General features: G+C 38.6%; 1 protein-coding gene and 1 non-coding gene across 2 annotated transcripts in view; one reads left to right on the forward strand and one right to left on the reverse strand.

Annotated features, from left to right (window-relative positions):
- N4BP1 (NEDD4 binding protein 1) overlaps nucleotides 1-19,992 on the reverse strand; it is an 80,883-nt gene that overhangs the window by 30,367 nt on the left and 30,524 nt on the right. The gene's annotated exons all lie outside the window — the stretch shown is intronic.
- LOC143660446 (U2 spliceosomal RNA) lies at nucleotides 9,431-9,621 on the forward strand. The gene has a single exon (XR_013164047.1). It is a non-coding gene; the product is annotated as a U2 spliceosomal RNA (small nuclear RNA).

The following is a 19,992-nucleotide window of genomic DNA, read 5'->3' on the forward strand; positions in this document are numbered from 1 at the left end:
AAATACAGTTTCTTATATATCTTTTTCAGCAGTTGGTATTGCCACTGCTTTTTATTTGAGCTGTTCTATGTTGTTCTTCAGTGAAATATCTGTTCATTCCTTTTGTCCATTTCCTGAGTGGATGTTTGAAAGTTCTTAATAAATGTTAGATATGAGTCCTTTGTCAGGTATGTTGTTTGTGAATATTTTCTCCCAATCACAGTTTGTCTTTCATCCTTTTAACAGGATCTTTTTATGAACAAAAGTTTTTAATTTTAAAGAAGTCCAAGGTACTGATTTTTTCTTTTATGGGCAGTGCTTTTGGTGTTATGTCAAAGAATGCTTCACCAAGGCCCAGGTCCTGAAGAGTCACTCCTATATTATCTTCTAAAACTTTTGGAATTTTACATTTAAAATTATGATCCATTTTAATTTTTTTTTTTTTGTATGCTGTATGGTAGGGTCATATTTCATTCTTTTCCCATGTGAGTATCCTGTTACTGCAGCACCATTTGTTGAATTTTTGTTTGTTTTTGTTTTGTTTGCTTGCTTGTTTGTTTGTTTGGGGAGGTTCATGGGCCAGGAATCAAACACTGGTCTCCTGCCTGGCAGGCGAAAATTTTACCCCTGAACTACCCATGCACCCTTGATTTAATTTTTACATGAGATATGAGGTTTAGGTTGAGGCTCATGTTTTTGTTTAGGGATGTCCAATTATTCAGAACCATTTCTTGGCAAGACTGTCCTTTTATCATTGAACTGTTCTTGTATCTTTGTAAAAAAGTTTGTGGTAGTTAGATTCAGGTGTCAACTCGGCTAGGTGAAGGTGCTTAGTTCTACTGCTGGGGACATGAGCCAATGGCATGTGAACCTCATCTGTTGATCACATGTGCAGTCGGCTAGGAGGCCTGCCCACTACAATGAATGATGTTTGATTTAATTGGCTGGTGCGTAAATGAGAGAGCTCAACCTAGCATAGATCCCAGGCAGCTCAGCAGAGTTTATCTCAGCACTCATAGCTCAGCCCAGGCCTTTGGAGATGCAGAAAGGAATCATCTCGGGGAAAGCTGTTGGAACCCAGAGGCCTGGAGAGAAGGCCAGCAGAGATCACCCTGTGCCTTCCCACAGAAGCAAGAACCTCAGTGGAAAGTTAGCTGCCTTACCTCTGAGGAACTAACAAAATAAATCCCCTTTTATTAAAAGCCAGTCCGTCTCTGGTGTGTTACATTTCGGCAGCTAGTAAACTAGAACAAAGTTTATGTGATTATTTCTGGATTCCTCATTCTGTTCATTCAATCTGTGTATTTATGCCTTCACCAATACCATAGTCTAGATTAACGTAACTATATAATCTTAAAATTGGGTAGAATAATCACTCCCACTTTATTATTATTTTAAAAATCGTTTTAGTTATTCTACTTCCTTTACCTTTCCAAATAAATTTTAGAATAAACTTGCTATGTCTGCAAAATCTTCCTGGGATTTGTTAGGAATTATTCAAGGGTAAGTGACATTCTTACTATACTGAGTTTTCCAAACCACAAACATATTATATCTCCATTTATTTAGATCTTTGACTTCTTTCATCAGTATTTTAGTTTTCAGCATGTAAGTCCCATACACATATTACCAGATTTATACCTAAGTATTTCTTTTTTTTACATTGGGCAACTGCAAATGTTAATGCATTTCAAATTTTGGTTTCTATGTGTTCACTGCTAGCATACAAAAGTGGTTTTTGCATGTTGATCTTGTATACTGAGACCTTGCTGAATTCACTTATTAGCTCTAGGTCATTTTTTGGTAAATTCATAGGTACTTTCTATGCAGACAATCATGCCACCTACAAATATTTCTTCCTTTCTGATCTGCATGTTTTTTTATTTCCATTTCATGCCCTTACTGCACTGGCTAGAACTTCCAGTACTATGCCAAAAAAGTGGTGAGATGCTTGCCTTGTTTCTAATTTAAGGGGGAAAACATTTTTAGCTTTTTACCATTAAGTATGTTAGATATAACTGAGGAAATTCCTAGTGTTCTGAGTTTTTATAATTAATGAGTGTTGAATTTTGTTAAATGCTTTTCTGAATCAATTGCAATAACCATGTGATTTTTCTTCTCTAGCCTGTTAATGATGTATTACATTAAAATATTTTTGAATACTGAACCAGTCCTGCATCCCTGAATAAACTTCACTTTGTCATGGTGTATAATTCTTTCTATATATTGAACTCTATTTGCTAATATCTTCTTAAGAGTTTTTTGCATCTCTACATATGAGGTATTTTTTGGTCTGCAGTTATTTTTTTTGCATTGCCTTTGTGTGATTTTACATCAGGGTAATACTGACTACAAATGAGTTGGAAAGCGTTCTCTCCCTTTCCATTTTCTGAAAAAGACTGTATAGAATTGATGTTAATTCTGTCTACAGCATTTCATAGAATTCTCCAGTGAAATGATCTGACCCTGGAGATTTCTCTTCTGGGAATTAAAAAATTACTAATGAAATTTTCTTAAAATTTTCTGTTATCTTTTATTGATTTCTAGTTTGACTTCTCATGATGGATGAACATATTCTTTGTGATATCGAGTCTATTTAAGTTGAGATTTATCTTACGGCCCAGAATATCGTCTATCTTGGAAATGACCTGTAGGTATTTAAGAAAAGTATATATTCTATTACTGTTGAGTGAGGGTTCTATAAATGTTCATTAGAACCTGTCTGGATGATGGTGTTGCTGAGTTCTTTCATATCCTGCTGATTTTCTAATGGCTCTATGAATTGTTTAGAGAAGGGTGACGTCTCCAACTGTAATTGTAAATTTTTCAATTTCTCCTTTCAATTTTGCCAGGTTTTGCTTCACATAGTCTGCAGCTCTACAGTTAACTATATACATATTCAGCACTATCTTCTTGATGAAATGACCCTTTTTTCATTATGTAGCAACCCTCTTTATCTCTGGTAATTTCCTTTGTTCTGAAGGCTACTTTATCTGATAGTAACATTCCCACTACAACTTTCTTTTACTATTTGCACAGTATATATATTTCTCTCCTTTTACTTTCAACCTACCTAATATCACTGTATATGAAATGAGATTCATGAAGACAGCATGTAGTTCAGCTTAGTTTTTTTCAAACCCATTCTGACAGTCCGTCTTTAAACTATTTACATCCATGTAATTATTGATAATTTTGCATTTAAGTCTACCATTTTATTTGTTTTCTGTTTGTTCCCTATTTTTAATATTGGTCCCCCTTTCCAGTTCTCTTTTGGACTGTATGAATATTTATTAGTATTACAATTTAAAAATTTATCTACTGCATTTTTGACTATGTATCTATGTACAGTTTATTTAGTGGTCACTCTAGTAATTGCAATTTAACAACTTTTCACAGTCCACTTCGAATCAGTATTCTACCATTTCAAGAGAAAAGTATAAACCTTATTATCATCATATAGGTTCCTTAACCCTTGGTTCCTTTCCCCTCTCCTCCTTACATGTTATAACTATCTTATGTGTTACATGTACATACAATCTAAACACCTTCAGACAATATTATACTTTTGGCTTTCAAACATCAAGCTCATTTTTAAAAACTCAAGAAGTGAATATAATCTAATTAAATTTACCCAGATATTTACCATTTACATCTGAAGTACTTCTTTTGGAGCAGGTTGCTGGCAGTAATTTCTCCTTAGTTCAACTGACAGTATACTTTACTTTCATTATCAAAGGATAATTTCTCTGGATAGAGAATTCTGAGTTAACAGTCCTTTACTTTCAGCACTTAAAAAATACTGTGTCACTCTCTTCAGGCCTTCATGGTTTCTGATGAGAAATTTGTAGTCATTCTAATTGTTGTTCTCTTACATGAACGTGTTTTTCTCTGAATGCTTTTGTAATTTTTTTCTTTTCGGTTTTCAAAGTGTAGTTATGATGTGTCTGGGTATGGAATTCTTTGGGTTTCTACTGTTCACTAGGGCTTTCAGAATGTACATTTACAACTTTTGCCAAAATTTCCCACATTTTCAGTCATTATTTATCCAAATATCTTTTCAGTACCACATTTTCTTCTTCTTCTAGGACTCTGATAGTATGAATATTAGACCTTCTGTTGTCATCACACAGGTCCCTGAAGCTCTGTCCACCCAATCATTTTTACCTTTTTGATACTGATATTATTCGCGTTAGATCATTTCTCTGCGGAAATTTTATATTTTCTTAAATTGATTTCAGGAGTATCTGTGATTGCCTTTTGGAGTATTTCTATAACATATATTTCAAAGTCTTTGCCAGATAACTGTAACATTTGTGTCATCCTGGTATTGGTGTCTGTCTTCTCCCATGTGGGTTGAGATTTTCCTGGTTCTTCATATGCCAAGTAATTTTGGATTATAAATCCTGTTCATTCTGAGTATTATGTCATGAGACTCTGAGTCCTGTTTAAATCCTGTGTCAAATGTCAACACTTGTTTTAGCAGATAATGACTTAGATCCAGGCTGCAAGTTATAAGCTGCCTTCTGTGGGCTGTGGTTTAGTTGTTAAAGCCTCTGCAGTGTTATTTGGATCTGTCTCCATGTGTGCCAGTGGATTCTGGGACCTGGATGGTGGTCTTGTTAGTTCAGTACCCCAAACTCTTTACTATGCTGATTTGGATGGAGACATACATATGTAGCTTAAAAATGAGATCAGAAACAACTTCATAGGGCCACTTTCCTAAGTTCCCCCTTTGATCATCATCATCCTTGTACTTTCTGGTCCCCGAGACTTTTCCTTTTGATTCTCTAGTCAGAAAGCTGGGGCTTTGGTTACTTCACTTTGCCTTGTACTTCTGCAACTGCGCCTGGGTCTAGCCAAAAGATAGAAAAAGCAATGGAGGCTGGTCCCATCCTCTTCAGACGATAACTTCACCCTCACAGTTTTGGCTCCTGCAGGCACTAGCTGCTATCATCATGGGATTGTTTGAGGGTTGGGGTGTGAGAGATTGGAGAAAGAAAAAGAAAAAAAAAACCCAGGGGATTTCCATGCTGTTAAGTATTAGGTGCTCTTTTTTCTATTTCTTGAGCCAAAATCAGGGGGCTTCTCAGGGTGCTCTTTCCATGCTCTGTGTCTGCTTCCACATCCAAGTTGAGTTGTGTTGAGTTTAAGCTAGGGGATAACAGAGGGGGTAAATTCTGCCTGCTAATATTTACTTTTCAGAATCCTCAAATAGCTGCTCTATGCATTCTGTCCAGGTTTTATTGCTGTACTCAGTAGGAGTAACAGGGTGGGAGGTGCTTACTTTATTTTATCTGGAACTGGAACGTTCTTGCTGTCTGTTAATATAAGTGATTCCACTCTGTTTAACATAAGTAACTGTACGGTTGAATTCACATGAATCAACACTACTGAAACTACAGTGCATGTGACTACTGGATACAGAAAAGTCTAACAAATCTTTTCAGGAAACTGCCTAAGAAAATTATCCAAGCTGCAAAGAAGTTTCTTCAGATAAAACACCTTCCAAAAGAAATACCCTCTAAATAAAGGGTTAATTCACCCAAAGTAAAGCCCATATATCAAGATATTGTGTACAGAGAGCTTCCAATCAGCCTTTCAGACTTGGTCTGAAACGTAAAAAACATGAGGGAATAAAGCCTGTTATGTGAAAGACAAAGATCAAAAAACACAAAATAAAGGAAACAGGATAAAACTAGGTAATACAGGGTACAAAAGAAAACTTCAACAAAATTTTAATTAATGCTATTGGGCAGACACAAAATGAGACTGAATTCATAAAACAGCAATCAGGATTCTAAAAAAGGAAGCAACAATAAAAAAAAAAAAACAGTAAGAGTACCTGTAAATTAAGAACATGCTGACCAAAATAAGAGTCAATAGAAGAAATGAAAGATTAAGTGGAAGAAATCTCTCCAAATATATCATAAATAAATAAATGGGATAATTAAAAGCGATTATAAGGGTCCATCTAGTAGATTCCAATCTAATTAACTGGTACTCCAAAACAGAGAATGGCAACTAATAACACAAAATCATTTCCTAGGACTAAAACATACAGGGCTCTCTGTGTATAATTAGTGAAGAAATAACTTAAAATATTTTATTGAAACTAAAGGAGACATACTCCTTCCTGAAAGGACCCATGGCATGATTACTTTTAAAAGGCCCACAGATTACCCTGGCATGAACACTTTTAAAAGGCCCACAAGGGCAAGATCCTGGTGGATGAGAGGGAAGAAGAAACAGGGCACACAGGAAAAATGGCAATCAGAATGTCAAAAATTCTCAATAGGAATTCATGATGATAGGAAGAAAAGGGAGCAACGTATTTAAAATTTTAAGGAAAAATGATTTTCAATCCATAATTCTATATCTATCTACATTATATATTAAATATCAAGGTAGAACATTTCTAGACATGCTAAGGCTCAGAAAGGTCTCCCAAAGGAGATAGTTACTCAATAACAATACAAGAGTGGTAAAGGTAGGTCCAAAAATTATAACTATACAGCTGACAAAATGAGCAATCAGCTAAGATTGGAGGAGGGTAGAGGAACCTAGGGCTGCTCTCCCAAAAAAGAGGTTCAACAGACAGATGATATAAAATAATATTTATAACGACAGACACAAAGCAAATTTCACAAGTGGATAAAAATGGTAGATAAAAACTTAAGGAAAATTTAAAAGCTGTATCAAAAAGAAAATGTAATGTAGTATATAGTACTTGGCTCTGCAGTGAGCAATATACATCCAAAAGTCACAATTATATAAACCTTGTTTATTGCTTTAACTAAAACAAACAAAAAACTTTATTGGTATAGTGGGGTAGTTCTTTCCTCACCTATCTTAAGTAAATGAATAATATCTAATATTGATATGAAAGTACAGTAAATTTTATAACCAGTTAGGTAACCCTCAGAAGAAACAGTAAAAAGCAGTGCCTCTAGGAAGTTGGGAAGGGGTAGAAGCAGGGTACTGCTGTTTTTTTACCATATAAACCTTTCAGTACTACTTGGTATTGTTTTTTAACCACGTGAGCACATTATTTTGGTACATTCCCCTGCCCTCTGATTTTGATAAAAAATAAAAAAGGAGATGTATAACATATTGTGTAATTTGCTAGCTGCTGGAATGCAATATACCAGAAATGGAATGGCTTTTAAAAGGGGGAATTTAATAAGTTGCTAGTTTACAGATCTAAGGCTGAGAAAATGTCCCTATTAGAACAAGTCAACAGAAATGTCCAATCAAAGGCATCCAGGGAAAGATACTTTGTTCAAGAAGGCCGATGATAGTCAGGGTTTCTCTCTCATCTGGAAAGGCACATAGCGAACACAGTCATGGTTTCTTTCTCGGCTGAAAGGGCACATGGTGAGCAAGGCATCATCCGCTACTTTCTCTCCTGGCTTACTGTTTCATGAAGAGGCTTTTTCCTTCTTCATCTCCAAAGGTCACTGGCTTGTAGGCTCTCTGCTCTCACGGCTATGTCATTTTTCTCTGCTCTCTCTGAATCTCTATTCTCCAAAATGTTTCCTCTTTTATAGGACTCCAATAAACCAATCAAGACCCACCCAAATGGGTGGAGACATGTTGTCACCTAATCCAACTTAACAACCACTCTTGACAAAATCACATCATCCAGGGAGATGATCCAATTACAGTTTCAAACATACAGTATTGAATAGGGATTATTCTACCTTTATGAAATGGGATTTTGATTAAAACATGGCTTTTCTAGGGGGCATACATCCTTTCAAACCAGCACACTACTACTCTGGTATTTTTCTGGATTCATTTAATTTAAGAATATTTTGCAAGAAGAACTGCTAAAAAACGATTACAGCTGTAGGTGGCTGTTTCTCCCTCTCTTGAAATGCTGCCCGGGTGGCTCTGTTTCTTCCGGATATAAGACTTTACCTGAATTTCTTCGCCTCATCTTTGGTACCAGAGTTTGCCTTTCATCTGGTGCCAAAACCTGGGACTCAGAGTGAGGTGGCTTCCAGCCCCCCTCAGCCCTCCAACCTGGGAAGCAGCAAGCAGCGGCAGCTCATCCTGGACTTATTCCCAGATCCTGATTGATGGGTCTTGGGTGTGGTCCCCCTCTGAGTCTCTCCCGTCAGTCCAAGAGGCAAGAGGCTTCCTGACCCATTCCATCTTGCAACTAGGAAGCAGGAGGCAGTGGCAGCTTGTCTTGGGCTTACTTTCCAATCCTGGTGGTTCGGTCAGGAATAAAGTCCCAAAGTACCCCTCTGGACTCACCCTGCAAAGTCCACCTCTGACAATGGCTGTGTCACCTATAAAGGAACTGGAACTTCACCCACCCCAGCCCTCTGGACCCAAAACCGTATGTCCACCTCATCTAGCCTTGTTGCCATCTATTTCCTATCCTGCTCGCAGGACTTGATCAGCCTCCAAAAGCCTGACTCTGACGCAGTTCTGGCAATCCATCCAAACAAATGTGCACCTAGTCTCTAGGTTGAACCCGGGATGCTGGCTTCTCTCTAAAAGACCACTCTGATCTATTCGGTTCCTTTCAAGCTTGGGAATGCCCAGCTCTAGAGTAGACTGTCGTCTGGCTCCTTTTAAGGTGGGAAATACCCAACTCTAAGGAAACCTTTTCTTCTCTTAAGCTGTTGACATGGGCATGGGGCACTCCCCCTGGGCACTCCCTTCCCTCTACAGCCACTCCCCTAGGGTGCCTACTTTAACACTACAAAACTAAGTTACCGAGATCAAATTCAACCAAAGCATCTCATATTCTATTTAATACTGCCTGGCTGCAATATAAACCAGACAATAATTCACAGGGGCCAGAGAATGAGATCTTTAATTACAAAACATTGCAAGACCTTGACAATTTCATACTATGTATCGGAAAAATGGGGTGAAATTCCATATGTTCAGGTCTTTTCTCTTCACTTTCGTCTCTCTCACTCTCTCTGCATTTCCTGCTCAACCTACCACATCCTCAAAGTCCGCATCTTCCCCCGACCCGCCCGTGACAGCTCCACCCGGTTGCTGCCAAACACCCATCCAACACCGGACACAAATCACAGTGGAGTGTGTTAAGGATTCTTCTGCTGGAGGATCCTGCTTGCTTGCTTGCACGCTCTCTCTCTCTTTCTCTCCTTTTTCCATTGTCCAGGTCCTAACTGTCCCTGAGGGCCATGACAGGTGAGACACTTGCATCCTCGTGGGAAAAATATAATCCTCAACATTCCTGAGGGTCACAGGGTGAGATGCATGTCCTCATGGGAAAAAAGTAATCCTCACTGTCCCCGAGGACCACGGTGGGCAGAATGCCTCCGTCCTCATGGGAAAGACTTCATCGGCTCCGGAAATGTCTGGTTCCAAGCACAGTCTTCCATTTCCTGGGAGATTCCTGACTGATTTGAGGATGCCTGTCTCACTCACAATCTGTCCCAACTTAAAATTCCTTAGTCCTATCGTTTCTCAGCCTTTTGGCTAAGATCAAGTGTAGTATCTGTTCTTATCAGTTTAATCTCTGATACATCTTCTATCGGAGGACAATATATTAAATGGATTTTTGGAGTTAGGAGATGGAATAGGAGCTTGCTCCGTCCACTCCACGCACCGACCTGGTATTGCAGTACTTCCAGGAATGGTGCACCCCCCTTGGGAGAATAAAAAATGTATAAAAAGTTATTAAAAAAAAATTTCCTTAGTCTTACATACATCACCTAAAGTGGGGAACTCAATTGTGCACCACCCTCTGCCAAAAAAACATCCACACCTTTAAGCTGTCTCCTCTATAACCTTAAAACTCTGTACCCACAGGGAAAAAAAGCTCATTTTTCTATTCAATTTCTCTGTGGCCACATTTTTCTATTCAATTTCTGTGTGGCCACAATACAAATTAGATAATGAAAGTCAATGGCTGGGAAATGGCATTTTCAATTCTCAAGTTCTCTGAGACTTAGAGAACTTCATCCAGCGCAGCAGCATGTGGTCTGAAATTCCTTGTGTTCAAGCTTTCTTTTACCTTCATCACTGTCCCTCTCTTTCCCAATCCCGTTCTCTTACCAAATTTTTCTCTTACATCATAAACCCTCTCAAAAACCTTCCTCTTGCTCTTCCTCTCTTTCCTCCCCTAAATCCCATGAAAACTTAAACTCTGATCTGTCAGACTCTGCTTCTCTTGTACCTCTTCCCTCTATACCTCCTCCGTCACCTCTGGACTCTCCTTCCACCCCCATTTCCTCCTCCCCATCCTCAAATCGGCTTTCTGCCCCACCTTTCTTCCCTCCTCATACCCACTTGTGAGAACTACACCCTCCCCCTTCCTCATTGCCGCCCCCCTCCCCCCTTTGACACAAAGGCAGATCCTAATCCCCGACTTCTTAACTCTGCAGGGATGCTGGCTCCCCTCTTACTCCTCTAGGAAGAAGTGGGAGCTGAAAGAATAATTAAAATATACGTTCTTTTTTCACTCCCTGATTTAAGTCAAATAGAAAACCTACTAGGATCATTCTCTGAAAACCCTGCTACATACCTCACCCACTCCTATGACCCCACCCTATCAGGGCAACCACTACTCCACCTTGTAATTATCAACCTGACTCCCCTGACCTTCCTAGCATGGCCCACTTTTTAGCCTGCATAATAGGAAGCATAAAAAAGGCTGCCCCTAAGGCAGTTATTTATGACCACAAAAACCTGATGAAAATTCAGCTGCACTCATGAATAGATTGATGGAGTCTCTCTTCAAATACACTAACTTAAACCCTGAATCAGACTCTAGCCAAAGGCATCCACAATTCACTTCATCAATAATCTTGTTCTGATATCAGGAAAAACTTGCAAAAACTAGAGGATGGCCCTCAAATCCCTCAAAAAGACTTAATTAAAACAGCCTTTAAAATCTTTAACAAAAGAGAGGAGGAACCAAGTTAGAAAAACACAACCAAGATTAGGCCAAAGCCTCCCTCCTAGCTGCTGCCCTCAGGTTCAAATCTCAGAAATCTAATCCTTCTTCTGCTATTCTAAGCCCCACTGGGACCATGGCTGGTATGTCATCGTGATGGTCATTGGAAATCAGACTGTCTTGACAGAGATCCTAGGCCCCCACCAGGACCATGCCCTGTGTGTCACCATAGGGGTCATTGGAAATTGAGCTGTCCTGGAAACACGGTTTCCTCCAGCACACCCTATGAACCCAGAGCCAGGATCTTCCTTTCCAGACCTCTTCGGATTGAAGACAGAAGACTGACAGGTCCCTGGTTTGAAAGGGCCCCATATCTCCACCAGTAAATCTGAACCAAGGGTCATTACCAAGGTTGGAGGTAAGTCAATCTCTTTTTTAATTGATACGGGGACCACATATTCGGTTCTTCCTGAATATTCAGGACCTTTATCCACTTCTTCAATCTCTATTGTGGGGGTTGGCAGCATCCTCTTTTCCCCTCTTTACTGAACCAATCATATGTTCAATAGAAAATCTCACATTTTGCCAGCAATTCCCTATAATCCCTAGCTGTCCCTTTCCACTCCTAGGCCATGACATTTTATCCAAACTTCACTCTTCCATTTCCTCACTAAAATCATCTCTCTACATCCTCACCTTCCAAAACTCTTAAAACAGTCCCTGAAGTTCTTACTGGATGAATTCCTTCAAAGCCCCTTCCTAAGACTGCCAGTGGCACCAAATCCAGTCCTTATTTTATCCCTCTACCTCTACCTAAGCCATGCAACTGACTTCCCTGTTATTTTCTGCCAATTCTTCTTACTCTCTCACTCTTCCTCACATTAAATGCCCTAAAATCCCCATAACATCCTCTTACAGGAAACATCCAGACTTATAAATGAACCGAACTGTTTGGTCTGGGAACCCAATCAGGATTATTATTGCTTCTTTTCTTACCCTCATTACTATTCTCTATGCATATAAATATAGTATATGGTGGAACCCAAGTATTCAACTTTTCTACCCACCTGCATTTATACTTTATCCCCTCTGGATCTTCAATAGCCCTGATGCTCACAGGTACTGGTTTTTATTTCCTATGTGGGAACGCTGAATACTTAGTATTTCCTCAGATATGGACAGGAACCTGTACTATAGTATCCATCATTCCTAAACCCCAAGAAATGGCCTCTTCTGGACAAATACCTAATCTGGTTTCCGTTCTCAAAACCTCACTTCAACCTCAAAAACAAAACACAAGGAAAAAAGGCATTTCTCAGAAGATCTGGAATTTGGATTTCATGTTCATGACAACTCTAGTCTAGAAAAACCTGGTATAGGACACATCATCTTTCATAGCCTGTTTTGGTCTGCAGGAATCCCATCATTAGAATGGTGAATTTTAAACAGCTCCCTCATGTACAACTATTCTGGAATGCAACCATATGAGCTTCTGATAACCAACAACAGGAAATAAATAGCCTAGCTTTAGTTGTTATACAAAATAGGACAGCATTAGATGTTCTCACCACCATCATAGGAGGCACCTATGTAATCATAAATGAACCTGTTGTTTTATGTTAATAAAACTGGACAGGTAGAAGAAAATCTTAAAATTCTAAAAGAAAACATAGAAATCATTCAAAAGCCCAGGATGCTAATTATGAGCACCAGTCATGGCTAATTTTTTCCCTATTTCACTTCACCGCTAAAATCATTCCTTGTATCTCTTAAAACACCATTACTGATGTTATTATTGTATAACATCAATAAAATGTTATATAATTCTCTTTGGCCCCTTCTCTTTGGCCCCTGTTTCTCACAGCTCCTCTCCCAGTTCATACACCAATTCGTCCAGTCAATAACTCAAGAATATACGATGTCTCCCAATACAGGAAGGAGCAGAAACAACTTCTTCTCCTGTCCCAGAGCAACTCTGGCCACCACCCCCCAATTTTTCCCCATAGGATAACTGTGCTCCACTTCAGCCAGAAGCAGTTACAGAAAACGGGCCATTGCTCCATTCCCCTATTACCAAAAAAACCAAGGCCTAGAGGACAAAACCCCTTACTCCAGGATGTGAGCTACCTCTGGCAAATATTTCAGAAAGCCACTCCCACCCCATCCACAGCCAGCCTGCATCTCCTTCACCCTCCAGCAGTTGCCTTCTTGTGATAACCTCCCATTACTCAACCTCCACCCTCTAGCAGATGCATTCTTGCAGTAAACTCCCTTACTCAACATTCACCCTCGGGCAGATGCATTTTTGTAGTAAATTCCCCTTACTCAATATCTACCCTCCGACAGCTACAACCCTGCATAACTAAGGCAGCGTTTAAATTTTAAACTTCACCAAGGGAAGGCTGCCAACTCCCAAAAACCCACCAATAAAAACTTGCCTAACCCCTACCCCCAAGCCATACAAACCCTATTCCCCGCCACCTCAGGGCAGCAATTTCTCCCTCTCTTGAAACTCTCCCCAGGCGATTCTGTTTCTTCCTGAAATAAAAATCTGCCTGCAAAAAAAACAAAAACAAACAAAAAAACGACTACAGCTGTAACTAATTAATTGTATGCTTTAGGATGCTTTCAATACTATGTAACAAAAAAATGTAAAAAAGCTGGATGGTGAGAAAAGCAGGCAACTACATAAACTAGTGAATAATCCTGATTTTTGTATGACAAAATCCCATTTTTAATCGTCAATTTAAGTCAACCTTGTATATTTAAACCTACAGAAAATTCATACCATAACATTCTCAACCTGCTGTATTACTTATGAACAAATCCATATATTTTTCATAGCCTATACAATGCTTTCATGGAAAGTCTGTTCTGGGGGGATATATCCAGACACTACTTAGATTACTATCTTTAGAGGAAAAAATACAAAGTAAACGTCAGATGCTATGAGATTACAGAGGCCTTGGAGAGCTCCTGTGGCCTCTGGTATATAAGCACTAGAAAGACAGGCAGAAAAATGTGGAGTTACCTGATATTATCCCCCAAAGGAGTAAGACTATCACTACAAGATTAACCACACAGTTTTGACAAAGAGTTGTGCAAAAGCTCATTACAGTTTCACACACACAAAACCCATTTTCATGTATGCCCCACAAGAAGTGAATAATTCAGACTCAAATATTTCATTAATAATTTACTCTTGTAAATTACTGACTGCAACAATTATTATACTCAAGCTCAGAAGTGAACAATAAAGTATATAGTACTGTTACATTCCAGGAGATGTTTGGCTGCCAATTGTGTTGGTAAGAAAGATACTGTAGGTTCAAATATACATTATTTGCACTTGGCTATATTTGGTCACCTGAACAGTTTAAGGTTAATCAGAAACTGTCTTTCCTGTCCTACAATGTTCTTACTCAGTTTTACTTTACTAAGGATTTCAAGAAAACCTGGGCAGATCTAAACACTCAGCTCTTCTTAATATTATCATAACATTTCACGAATCCAGAGAAGCTCCTGGCAACCTATGACATCTAGAGCATAGCTAGTACTAGAAATGATCAAAATGGCTGGCTGCTCAAGATCCTGGTGTTTGATCTGAGAAAAGAAAAGTTTCTTGGAATCACTCTTAGTGACCTACCATATCTTATTATGAGTACACACTTAAGGGGCTTTGTCAACTGTCTCTCAGACCACTTATTATTAGAAGCAGCTGACTGAAAGAAGGAAGGAAACAGCATAGGGTGCTACTTGCAAGAGCACTCAAGAGCAAATGACAACTGACTGCGTGGGTGCAAAGCAAATTTATGTGAGACATGATGTAAAAAACCACAGCTACCTGGCTATTATGGGTGTAGTTATGACATGCTGATACTGAGCCGCAGCAAAATAAAATAGACCACAAGTTGTTGAGGAAAGGAACTATACAGTTAAGGAAGCTCTTAACACATTACAGAGAGATTTCTAAAAACAGCTCAGAGCAATCAACTCTGACTGCACTTTTGGATCCTCAAACTTAAGGCCTGAATCAGAGATGATGGCTCTCTTCCACTCTATACTCTGTTCAAGTGCCCTTTCAATGATACAGGGTAACTTCCTCTTTCCTCCTCACCATATGCAATATGAACGCTGCAACTTTTCTTCTGCTATAAGTCTTATACTCCACTCTCTTGTTACAGCACTAAGGTTGATACAGTCTTATACTACATTCTCTTGTTACAGCATTAAACGAATATCTGAAAGAAAATTCATTTTTACTTTCTTGTTCAAAAACTTTCTAAAGGTCCTCCCTACAGTAATTGTATAGGATTAATGTTCAAGATCCTGAAAACCAAGGGGTCCAAGATGGCAGCTTAGTGAGGAATAAAATTTAATTCATCCTCCAGAGCAGCTAGTAAATAGCTAGGAACACTACAGAACAACTGCTGGGGCCACATCTGTAACTGGACACACAGCATACAGCAGTCTGGACAGGCTAGATCAGCTGCAATCCCACCCAGAATGGTGAGGTTCTCAAGCTGCAGAGGCCAGTGCCCCTTTTCCACAGGCTGGTTTCCAGTGGGGAGAGGAAAGAGGCTTTACTAACAGCGAGGGGCTGAGCTCAACCAAGCTCCAATTGTGGAATTAACAAATTCTCACTACTAAAAACAGACCCCTAGATCGGGTGAACCTCAAGTAAAAGCTGAGGTTGCCGGTTTTTGCTCTGGTGCAGAGTTGATGGAAAAAGAAAAAAAAACAAACATAGAGGTTTTTTGGGATCAGAGAGCTTAAATACTTGAAAGTGTCTGGGTCCTGAAGGAAAGGAAGGGGCACATAGGACCTGGAGATACATAGAGCAATGATGTACCAACAAGAGCTCTTGATTGGGAAACCCAAGGAACACAGGGGTGGTCCTGCTCTGAAAAGGACTTTTTTCCCTCTTTTCTCTTTCATTTTCTTGCTGTGTTTCTACAGCTTGACTGCTCTTTGGATACAACTGCAAGACTTCTCAAGCTCCAACTGCCCCAGCAAGGGTGAAATTAAGCTTGTCTGAGGGACAAAGAGACTAGTTAGGTAAAAGGAGGTAATTTCCTGGAGGCTGTGCCCTCCCCAGGAGAGGGATGGGGCCCAGCTCAGGTGGAATCCCTTCATCAAGGAATTTCAGACCCCAGGGACTGGAAAACTGAAGCGATTAAAGCCAGTCTACAACCTCTCTTCTGTCTCAAAAACACCCAAAGCAGGAACAGTCTGCTCAAGTCAAAGGCACTGCATCACTTTATGCTGGTGGACCCTGCAGGCAGACAAGCACCACACACTAGGCAGGACATGAAAAACGCAGAGTCTAGAGATCATGATCATTCTCCAAGACAGACCATATGTTGGATCACAAAGCAAGTCTCAATGAATTTAAAAAGACTGAAATGATATAAAACACTTTCTCAGAACATAAAGGAATGAAGTTGGAAGTCAATAACAGACTTTTCAAAGAAAGTCTTTCAACCTGCTGGGTCTCAGCCTCAGGCAAAATTGATGCAGGTGACTCTTTCCTCCTGAGAAGAGGCCAGTCTGGTCTGGGAAAATCTGACTGGGGTCTATAATACCTAAGTAGACCCTCCTAAGGAAAAAAAAGAAAAAGAAAAAAAAAAAAGGCATCATACAGGTAGGGAAAGAAACAAGAAAATAAGAACTGAAAAATTATGATCCATTAAACAAAATCTATGCTAGAGGTTTAGAAAAAGCTGAACTGAATATCAAAGAACAGAGAACAAAGTCATCCAGCAAGAAAATCCTAAGTAAGAGTGAAAACAATCTCCAGAATAAACTAATTAAGGAAATTAAATGTCTAGGTGAGCAAAAAATAACAAATCATACTAGGAAAATTGAATATATGGCCCAGTCAAAGGAACAAGCCAACATTTCAAATGACATACAGGAGTTGAAACAATTAATTCTGGATGTTTGAACAGACATGGAAAATCTCATCACAAATCAAATCAATGAACTGAGGGAGGATATAAAGAAGGCAAAGAATGAACAAAAAGAAGAAATCGAAAGTCTGTAAAAGCAAATCACAGAATTTATGGGAATGACAGTCACAGGAGAAGAGAAGAAAAAAACAATGGAAACTTACAATGCTAAATTTCAAGAGGCAGAAGGTGGGATTAGTGAACTGGAGATAGGGACATCTGAAATCCAACAAGCAAAAGAAAATAAAGGGAAAAAACTGGAAAAATATGGGAAGGGACTTAAGGAATTGAATGACAACATGAAGCACATGAATATATGTATTGTGGGCGTCCCAGAAGGAGAAGAGAAAGGAAAAGGAGGTGAAAAACTAATGGAGTAAATTATCACTGAAAATTTCCCAACTCTTATAAAAGACTTAAAATTACAGATCCAAGAAGTGCAGCGTATCCCAAACAGAATAAATCCAAACAGACACACTCCGAGACACTTACTAATCAGAATGTCAGATATAAAAGAGAAAATTTTGAAAGCAGCAAGAGAAATGCAATCAACCACATAAAAGGAAGCCCAATAAGACTAGGTGTAGCTTTCTCAGCAGAAACCATGGACGCGAGAAGACAAATGGTACGATATAGTTAAAATTCTAAAAGAGAAAAACTGCCAACCAAGAATTCTATATCCAGCAAAATTATCCTTCAAAAATGAGGGGGAAATTAAAACATTTTCAGACAAAAAAATCACTGAAAGAATTTGTGACCAAGAGACGAGCTCTGCAAGAAATACTAAAGGAAGCACTAGAAACAGATAAGAAAAGACAAGAGAGAGGTGTGGAGAAGAGTGTAGAAATGAAGATTATCAGTAAAAGTAAAAAGAAGAAAAATTAGGTATGACATACAAAATCTAAACGGCAAAATGGTAGAAGAAAGTACTGCCCTTACTGCAATAACATGTTAATGGTTAAACTCCTCAATCAAAAGACACAGACTCGCAGAATGGATTAAAAACCAGGATCTATCTATATGCTGTCTACAGGAGACACATTTTAGACCCAAGGATAAACACAGGTTGAAAGTGAAAGGTTGGGAAAAGATATATCATGCAAACAACAATCAGAAAAGAGCAGGAGTAGCTACACTAATATTCAACAAATTACACTTCAAATGTAAAACAATTAAAAGAGAGAAAGAAGGACACTATGTATTAATAAAAGGAATAATTCAACAAGAAGACAGTAATCATAAATATTTATGCACTGAGCCAGTGTGCTACAAAATACATGAGGCAAACACTGAAAAGAGAAATAGACACATCAACCATAATAGTTGGAGACTTCAATTCCCCAGTCTCATCAATGGACAGGACATCCAGACAGAGGATCAATGAAGAAACAGAATTTGAATAATACAATAAATGAACTAGGCTTAACAGACATTACACCCACAACAGCAGGCTATACCTTTTTCTCCAGTGCTCGTGGATCATTCTCAAAGATAGACCATATGTTGGATCACAAAGCAACTCACAATGAATTTAAGAATTTAAGAAGACTGAAATCATATAAAACACTTTCTCGGAATATAAAGGAATGAAGTTGGAAATCAATAACAGGCAGAGGGGCAGAAAAATTCACAAATATCTGGAGGCCAAATAACACACCAGTGGATAAAGGAAGAAATTACAAAAGAAATCAGTAAATATCTTGAGGCAAATGAAAATGAAAACACAACATATCAAAAGTTACGGGGTGCAACAAAGGCAGTGCTAGAGGGAAATTCATTGTCCTAAAATGCCTATAGCAAAAAAGAAGAGCAAAAATCAAAGAATTAACCATTTACTCGGAAGAACTAGAGAAAGAACTGCAAACTAACCCCAAAGCAAGCAAAAAGAAAGAAATAACAAAGATTAGAGCACAAATAAATGAAACTGAGAACAAAAAACAATTGAGAAAATAAACAAAACCAGAAATTGGTTCTATGAGAAAATCAATAAAACTGATTGACCCTTATTAAGGTTGACAAAAAGAAGAGAGAGGATGTAAATAAATAAAATCAGAAATGGACAAGGAGCCAAAACCACTGACCACACAGAAATAAAGGAGGTAATGAGAGGATACTATGACTAACTTTATGCTAATAAACTAGACAACATATATGAAATGGGCAACTTCCTAGAAAGGTATGAACAATCAACATTGACTTGAGAAGAAACAGACGACCTCAACAAACCAACCACAAGTAAAGACATTGAATCAGTCATTAAGAAGCTCACAAAAAAGAAAAGTCCAGGACCAGATGGCTTCACATGTGAACTCTATCAAACATTCAAGGCTACCTAACTCATTCTATGAAGCCAACATCACCCTCATACCAAAGCCAGACAAAGATACCACAAGAAAAGAAAATTACAGACCAATTTCTCTAATAAATATAGATGCAAAATTCCTCAACAAAATTCTTGCAAACCAAATCCAGCAGCACATTAAAAGAATTACACACCATGACTAAGTAGGATTCATCCCAGGTATGCAAGGATGATTCAACATAAGAAAATCAATTAATGTAATACACCATATCAACAAATCAAAGCAGATAAACCACATGATCATCTCGATTGATGCAGAAAAGACATCTGACAAAATTCAATATCCTTTCTTGTTGAAAACACTTCAAAGGATAGGAACAGAAAGGGACTTCCTCAACATAATAAAGGGGATAAATGGAAAAACCCACAGCTAACATCATCCTCAATGGGGAAAAATTGAAAAGTTTCCTCCTAAGATCAGGAACAAGAAAAGGATGTCCACTGTTACCATTGCTATTCAACAACGTGTTGGAAGTTCTAGCCAGAGCAATAAGACAAGAAAAAGAAACACAAGGCATCAAAACTGAAAAGGAAGAAGTAAAACTCTCACTGTTTGCAGATGATATGATACTGTATGTTGAAACCCCGAAAAATTCATGGCAAAAAGACTAGAGCTAATAAATGAATGCAGTGAAGTGGCAGGTTCCAAGATCAGCAATCAAAAATCTGTAGCGTTTCTACACACTAGTAATAAGCCATCTGAGGGGGAAATTAAGAAAAAAATTCCATTTACAATTGCAACCAAAAGACTGAAATATTTAGAAATAAATTTAACTAAGCATACAAAAGACCTATACACAGAAAACTAT

The sequence above is a fragment of the Tamandua tetradactyla genome, chromosome 16 (assembly GCF_023851605.1).
Source record: "Tamandua tetradactyla isolate mTamTet1 chromosome 16, mTamTet1.pri, whole genome shotgun sequence".
Classification (NCBI taxonomy): Eukaryota; Metazoa; Chordata; class Mammalia; order Pilosa; family Myrmecophagidae; genus Tamandua; species Tamandua tetradactyla.